Genomic DNA, 8,092 nt, shown 5'->3' with positions numbered 1-8,092 from the left:
GTATGCCATTTTTATGCAATAGTAATATATTACAAGTAAAAAGGATTTTTTTGTTTTGTTTTGTTTTGTTTGGGGTATTTTTTTATTGTAATAAGTAAAAGGGTTACATGATATTTGCCAGATAGAAGGTACATTCATTCACATACATTGATACACTTTCACATGTCTTGGTACCCATTACCCTCCCCCCCCAAACCCCCCACCCATCTTGGTTTTCCCCCCTTCCCTATCAAATTTCAAATATCCAAATACAAATAAATTCAATATATCAGATAACAAAGTGAGATACTATACCAATATGAGATAACCAAGGGACAGCAAAGGAGATGAGAGAAAACATAGTACATTAAGTACAACAATCATTCATTATATGGCTTTTGTTTCAATCTCCTGGAGGTCCCATCAATTACCTTCACATTATATGGCCTTATGTATCAAGATTTTGCTCTATTGCAAATCTCTGCTAGTAGAGCCCAAGGTTTCTACTGATTATGACGAATGAGGGAAACGATTGAGCCTAACTTCCTTTGAGTCTGGCTTACTTCACTTAATATGATTTTTTCTAAGTCTTTCCATTTCCTAACAAATGGGGCGATGTCATTCTTTCTGACGGCAGCATAGAATTCCATTGTGTACAAATACCACAACTTGTTGATCCACTCATCAACTGAGGGACAGCTAGGTTGGTTCCATATCTTTGCTATGGTGAATAGTGCTGCAATGAACATTGTTGTGCTAGTTGATTTAGTATGTCCTTGTTTCTGGATGGTTGGGTAAATGCCAAGTAGTGGAATTGCTGGGTCATAGGGGAGTTCTATGTTTAGCCTTTTGAGGCACTGCCACACTGCTTTCCATAGTGGTTGAACGAGTTTGCACTCCCACCAACAGTGTAGTAGTGGTCCCTCCTGGCCACATCCCCTCCAGCATCTGTTGTCATTCGTTTTCCTGATCCTGGCCATTCTAACTGGAGTGAGGTGGAATCTTAGAGTTGTTTTGATTTGCATTTCTTTTATGACCAGAGATGTTGAGCATTTCTTCATGTGTCTATAGGCCATTTTTGTTTCTTCTTTAGAGAAGACTCTCTAAGTCTTTGGCCCATTTTTTAATGGGATGGTTGTTACTTTGGAGGTTAGTTTTGGAGTGATTCAATTTTTTGAGTTGTTGATATATTTTAGATATGAGACCTTTGTCCGTTGTTTGGTTGGTGAAGATCTTCTCCCACTCTGTAGGCTTCCTGATTAGTTTATTAGCTATGTCCTTTGCCATACAAAACCTCTGCAGTTTAATGCAGTCCCAGTTATCCAGCCTTTCTCTGATTTGTTGTGATTCTTTGTCCTTATTAAGAAATCGACCTGTGCCAAGGAGGCCTAGTGTATCTCCTATTCCTTCCTGTAAAGTTTTCAGTGTGTCAGCTTTTACCTCAAGGTCTTTGATCCATTTGGAGTTAATTCTAGTACAAGGTGACAAAGAAGGATCTAACTTTAGTTTTCTGCAGGTGCTTAACCAGTTCTGCCAGCACAACTTGTTTAAGAGGCTGTCTTTCTTCCATTCTATTTTTTTTGGCTCCCTTGTCAAAGATTAGGTGGCCATAGGTCTGTGGTTTAATATCTGGGTCCTCAGTTCTATTCCATTGGTCTTCAGGCCTGTTCCTGTGCCAGTACCAAGCTGTTTTGAGAATTATAGCTCTGTAATAGAGTCTAAAGTTTGGAATTGAAATTCCTCCAGCACTGTTTTTTCTGCTAAGAAGTGTTTTTGCTATACGGGGTCTTTTATTATTCCATATGAAATTTTGGATCGCCTGTTCTATTTCTTTAAAGAATGACATTGGGATATTGATGGGTATTGCATTGAATTTGTAGATAGCTCTTGGCAAGATTGTCATTTTCACAATGTTGATTCTTCCAATCCAGGAGCATGGGAGGTTTTTCCATTTCCTTAGTTCTGCTTTAATTTCCTTTTTTAGGGTTTTAAAGTTTTCATCTAAACGGTCCTTTACATTCTTAGTTAAGCTAATTCCTAGGTACTTTATTTTCTTTGAGGCTATTGCGAAAGGAGTTTCTTTCCTGATTATTGCCTCGTTCCTCTCACTGTTGGCATAAAGGAAGGCAGTTGATTTTTGAGGGTTGATTTTATAGCCTGCTACTCTTCCAGAGTATTGAATCAGCTCAAGGAGCTTGGGAGTAGAGTCTATAGGATTCTTTAAATACAGAATCATGTCATCTGCAAAGAGGGATAGTTTTATTTCCTTTTTCCCTACTTGGATCTCCTTTATGCTTGCTTCTTGCCTTATTGCACTGGCTAGGAATTCTAGTACTATGTTAAAGAGGAGTGGAGAGAGTGGGCATCCTTGTCTCGTTCCTGACTTTAGAGGGAATGGCTTTAGATTTTCACCATTAAGTGTAATACTAGCAGTAGGTTTCTCATACAGAGCCTTTATTACATTGAGGAATGTTCCATGGATTCCTAGTTTCTCCAGAGCTTTTACCATAAAGGGGTGTTGGATCTTGTCAAATGCCTTTTCCGCGTCTATTGAGACAATCATGTGATTTTTGTCCTTGCTCCTGTTGATGTGTTGAATTATATTAATTGATTTGCGTATGTTGAACCAGCTTTGCCTCCCCGTGATGAATCCAGTTTGATCATAGTGTATAATTTTTTTGATGAGTTGTTGTAGACGGTTGGCCAGTAGTTTATTGAGAAGTTTTGCAGCGATGTTCATCAAAGATATAGGTCTATAGTTCTCTTTCTTTGATGAATCTCTGCCTGGTTTGGGGATGAGGGTTATACTGGCTTCATAAAATGAGTTTGGTAAGGAACCTTCAATTTCAATTTCATTGAAGAGCTTGAGGATTATTGGTGTGAGCTCTGCTTTGAAGACCTTATAGAATTCAGCTGTGAATCCATCTGGCCCTGGGCTTCTCTTAGGTGGAAGTTTTAATTGCCATTTCTATTTCAGAGCTTGAAATAGGCCTGTTGAGTTGGCTTAGTTCTTCTTGGTTCAATGTGGGTATGTTAATATTGGCTAGGAATTCATCCATTTCATCTAGATTCTCAAATTTGTTGGCATAAAGGTTTGAGAAGTATTCCCTCATGATACTCTGGATCTTGGTCATTTCTCTCGTGATATTACCATTTTCATCTGTGATTTTGCTGATTTCGATATGCTCTCTTCTTTTTTTGGTAAGATTTGCTAAGGGCTTGTCAATTTTGTTAATTCTTTCAAAGAACCAACTCCTTGTTTTGTTGATTCTTTCTATAGTTTTTTTGGATTCCAAATCATTTAATTCTGCTTTGATATTAATAATTTGCTTTCTTCTACTGGGATTAGGGTTGGTTTGCTGCTCTTTTTCCAGGAGCTTAAGGTGAGACATTAACTTGTTGGTTTGCAATTTTTCCAACTTGTTGTTGTAGGCACTCAGTGCTATAAATTTTCCTCTGAGTACTGCCTTTGCTGTGTCCCAAAGAAGTTGGTATTTTGTGTGCTCCTTACTGTTAAATTTCCTAAACTGTTGGATTTCTGTTCTGATCTCTTCGATGACCCATTGGTGATTCAACAATGTGTTGTTCAGTCTCCATGAGTTACAGGGTTTTCGTTGGTGGATATGTGTGTTCAGTTCCAGTTTGATGCCTTTGTGGTCTGAGAGTGTGCATGGAATAATTTCAGTGTGTCTGAATCTGTCCAGGTTTGTTTTATGGCCTAAGATGTAATCTATTTTGGAAAATGTTCCATGTGCTGCTGACAAAAACGTATATTGTGTTGTTGCTGGGTGGAATATTCTGCAGATGTCTGTTAGATCAAGTTGGTCTATATAGTTGTTCAGTTCTAAGGTTTCTCTGTTGAGTTTTTGCCTTGTTGATCTGTCCATAGGTGAGAGTGGTGTGTTAAATTCACCGACAATCACTGTATTTCGATCTATCTATGGTTTCAGTGTAAGTAAAGTTTGCTTGATGAAGTTTGGAGCTCCGGGATTGGGTGTGTAAATATTTAGGATCGTTATGTCTTCCTGGAGGAAAGATCCCTTAGTAGTATGTAGTAACCTTCTTTGTCTTTTCTTAGTAATTTTATTTTGAAGTCTATTTTATCTGATATGAGGATGGCAACTCCAGCCTGTTTATGGGGGCCGTTAGCTTGATAGAGTTTATTCCAACCTCTCACTTTCAAAAGATGCTTGTTTTTTTGGGTAAGATGTGTCTCTTGAAGACAGCAGAACGATGGATCTTGCTTTTTGATCCAGCTATACAGCCTATGCCGTTTAATTGGAGAGTTAAGTCCATTGATATTGAGAGTTAGGATTGAGATATATTTATTGGGTCCTACCATTTTTAAAAGCTTTTATTTGGGCCTGTGTCTTGACAATTCTTGTGGTCCTTAGATGGTATGCTGTTTAGGTGCCATTTCTTTCCCTATATTGCATTTATTTTGGTTTTCTATGTATAGAACATCTTTCAGAATTCTCTGTAGTGTTGGTTTTGTTGCAACATATTGTTGCAGCTTTTCCCTGGAATGGAATGTTTTTTATTGTTCCCTCAGTTATGAATGAGAGCTTAGCTGGGTACAGTATTCTTGGTTGGTATTTATTTGACTTAAGGGCATGACATATATGCTTCCAGTCACTTCTTGCTTGCATGGTCTCTGCTGAGAATTCTGGGGTTATTCTGATTGGTTTTCCTTTATAGGTTATTGAACCCTTTTCCCTGGCTGCCTTTAGGATCCTTTTTTTTGGGTTTCTATTGATCCAGTTCAGATTACGATGTGGCGGTGGGATGTTCTTTTCTGGTCAGGTCTGTTTGGGGTTCTAAAAGCTTCTTGTGTCTGGATGGGCCTGCCTTTCTGGATACTTGGGAAATTCTCTGAGATGATTCCCTGAAGTATATTTCCAATACCATTGACCTCTTTCTCCATGCCCTCCTCAATACCAATTAGCCTTAAATTAGGCTTCCTAATTGTATCTTGGACCTCCTGAAGCGCTCTCTCATTTTTCCTAGATTTGGATTGACTCATTTTCTGTTCTTTCTCTAGAATAACTAAATTATCTTCAGCCCCGGAAATTCTCTCCTCTGCATTGTCTAACCTGATATCAAAGCTATCTACTTTATTTTTCATCTCCCTTGCTTCTAATTGCTCATTTTTGATGCCTTGCATCTCTTCTTTTAGATCATGTATGGATTTCTTTAGCTCCTTGATTTCCATTTCAGTGGTTAGCTCAGTAGCTTTATTTTCTTTGAACATTGCTGGAGTTCAGTCAACTTTTTATTTGTGGATTCTATGAATTCATCCATCTTTCTTTGAAAAACCTTTATTATGGCCTCCTTTATGGCTTCTTCTTTTTCACTTATCAGCTTGTTTATGGTTTCCTCTTGTTCAGCTATGGCTTCCTCCCTTATCTCTTTCTTTATATTTTCACATTTTTCATTAATGATGTTTATCAATTCCATTTGTACAGCACTCGGAAGACTCTCCTCTAGGTTTGCCTGTAACTGTTCCATTGGCTGTTTACATTGGGTGGGGGGGGGTTGTTGTTTCTTGATTTGACATTTTCCTTGAGTTTCTTGTTCTGCCCATTTGAAAATGGGAGCCAGATTAATACTAAACATGATTATAGTTTTTCAGATATAAGCAACCAAGACCTCTGTAGCTGGCAGACTCTAGATGTTCACAAGTTTTGATTGGTGTTATCACTCTTTCTTTTTGTGCAGTTACCGACCAGTCTAATAAGCCACTGATAAGCGATTTATACCCAAAACAATAAGCCTCTCAATCCAATCTCTATTGTCTTTAAGTCCCTCTGAGTCTAGAGAATAATTAAACACCTAGATATACAGTGTTGCTCAACAGCCATCAAGTGTAGATCCATGCAGTATAAGGGTTGAAAGATGAGCAGAGGTCCAGAGATAGAAAAATAGAATGAGAGAGGTCAGGGGGTAAGTAGGTAGCATATTTGAGTACAAATATGGAAAGTATTAGAATAAAACTTATGTGTTGCTGCACGACTAGCTCTTAGCCCAACCAGTGGCCTCACAGTGGACCATGGGATGGCTCTGCGAGCTTCCGTCTGAGTGCGGTTGGCGGACGTTTTCCTGTGCTGCTTCCAGGGGCAGCCCCAAGCCAAGGGTCTGGGGATTGAGAGTTTCAGGGGCTCTCAGCAAGACCAGCAGGAGACCCCTGTGTTCCAGGGGCAGGGCCCAGCTGCGGATGTGGGCTCCAAGGTCGGAGCCGCACCTTATTGGTTTTCAGAAGGGGAGCTTGGCTGCTGGTCGGCCCTTCAGATCCCTGCTGTGTTTCCACTGCTTTGTCTGAGTCTGTGACTGTGGGGGGGCCCCTGGGTGGTGTCTTGCTCAGGATTCCCAACTGGAGGATGCCACGCTCAAGAATTGAGAGGGGACAGATGCTGGCTCCTATTTACCTGCACCCCCTACTCATTGTTGTAATGCAGGGACCCAGTGCCCTCTACTCTCCAGATCCAATGACCTGGGAGAGGAGCCTGTTGGGCGGGTGGGAGATGGGACAGCTCCGCCTCCCCTGGTGGGGTGCTGAGTCTTAGGGTCCACCCACTAGTCAGTCTCCAGTCAGAGGGCTGGGGGTTGAGCCCGTTGGGTGGGTGGGAGTTGGGACAGCCCCCCCTCCCTTGGTGGGGTGCTGGGTCTTATGGGTAGCCCGCCTGTCAATCTCCAGTCAATGGCCTGAGGGAGGGGGCTGTTGACGAAAGCGACAGGATTCTAAATTCCTTGCCCCCCTGCTCCCGCCAGTCTTTCTTGGGCGGGGTGTTGGGGTCTGAGTTTGTAGAGCGCTATTACATTCGCCATTACAAGATGGCGCTGGCATCCGCCTTTGTGGTTGCGCCACTGAGTTGTTTGTCTGAAAGTTTCCAGGAAAAGATGTGATTGTTCATGATCTTTATGCATGATTGGAAGTATGTGTAATGCCATATTGCTACTTGTTTAGAATGTGCTATAGAGGTGTATTTATATTATTGGCTATAGAATTGTAAGAAAGCAAATGTGATTGGATGATGGGCCTATAAAAGCCCAGGGTTTTGAGGAAGTCGGGGTCGACCCGGCATAGCTGTAAGCTTGCTGAATAAACTGCTGCTGGAGAAGAAGTCTCACTTGTTGCGTCTTCCTTGCTGGCCGAGGGGACAGCGACATCTGGTGGCCCGTACGGGGCACTTTCATTTCCAACAGACTTCAGAACTCGAGGTGGTGCACCGGTAAGTTTCCCAGGTAAGGGGAACCAATTAAAGTCCTAGATAAGAGAGACCTATTAAGGTCTTGGGAGAGTAGGACCAATTAAAGTCCTGGGCAGAGGGGACCAATTACTTTTGCTCTTTTCTGTAGATAAAGAAAGAGCGGGAGGTTTTCTCCATAATAAGATGGGGGCCTCGGAATCTACACAATTAGTAACAGCTTTAGATGCTCTTTTGCGAGCAAAGGAATTGAAAGTGAAACAAAGTACACTCAGACTCTTTCTATTAAATATAGAAGAGGTGGCTCCTTGGTTCTCAGTTTCTGGGAACCTCTCACTCCCTGCCTGGGAAAAGCTAGGGAAAGATTTAGATAGAGCCGCGGAAAAGGGCAGACTCGGACCAGGAGTGAAGCCTATATGGAAATTAGTTAGGAGCTGCATGACTGATGAACGGTGCAGCACTGCCCTGGTGGAAGGAAAGATAGCTCTAGAGGAATTTAAAGAAGAGAATAGATCCTTGTCCCTGTCTAGGCAGAGTAGTGTGATGGAGGAGCCCATGGAAAAACAAATACCTACTAAGATAACTGAAAGAGTGATACCCTCTATCTATCCGCCTCTGCCAAAAGAGGGGGAGATGGATAATTTAGAGGCCGAGGAAGGTGCTTTTGAGGCATGCTTAAGGAGGTCAAAAGACGCCCGAAAGAATTTACGTACAGGACATTGGGAAGATTTAAGTGCTCCACCTCCTCCAGACCCCCCACCTATTAGGGGGTCAGGGCGTACACGCCACGCAGAGGTTTGGTGACAGGCTGAAAATGATCTTTGCTTAGGTTGTCCTGTTTTTGAGTCGCCAAATCAACAGAGATATCATGAACCATTAGATTACAAAACTGTTAAAACTTTAGCAGA

The sequence above is a fragment of the Megascapheus bottae genome, unplaced genomic scaffold, assembly GCF_031878675.1.
Source record: "Megascapheus bottae isolate mThoBot1 unplaced genomic scaffold, mThoBot2.hap1 HAP1_SCAFFOLD_81, whole genome shotgun sequence".
In the NCBI taxonomy this organism is placed as follows: domain Eukaryota; kingdom Metazoa; phylum Chordata; class Mammalia; order Rodentia; family Geomyidae; genus Megascapheus; species Megascapheus bottae.
Note: the sequence above shows the minus strand (reverse complement) of the source record.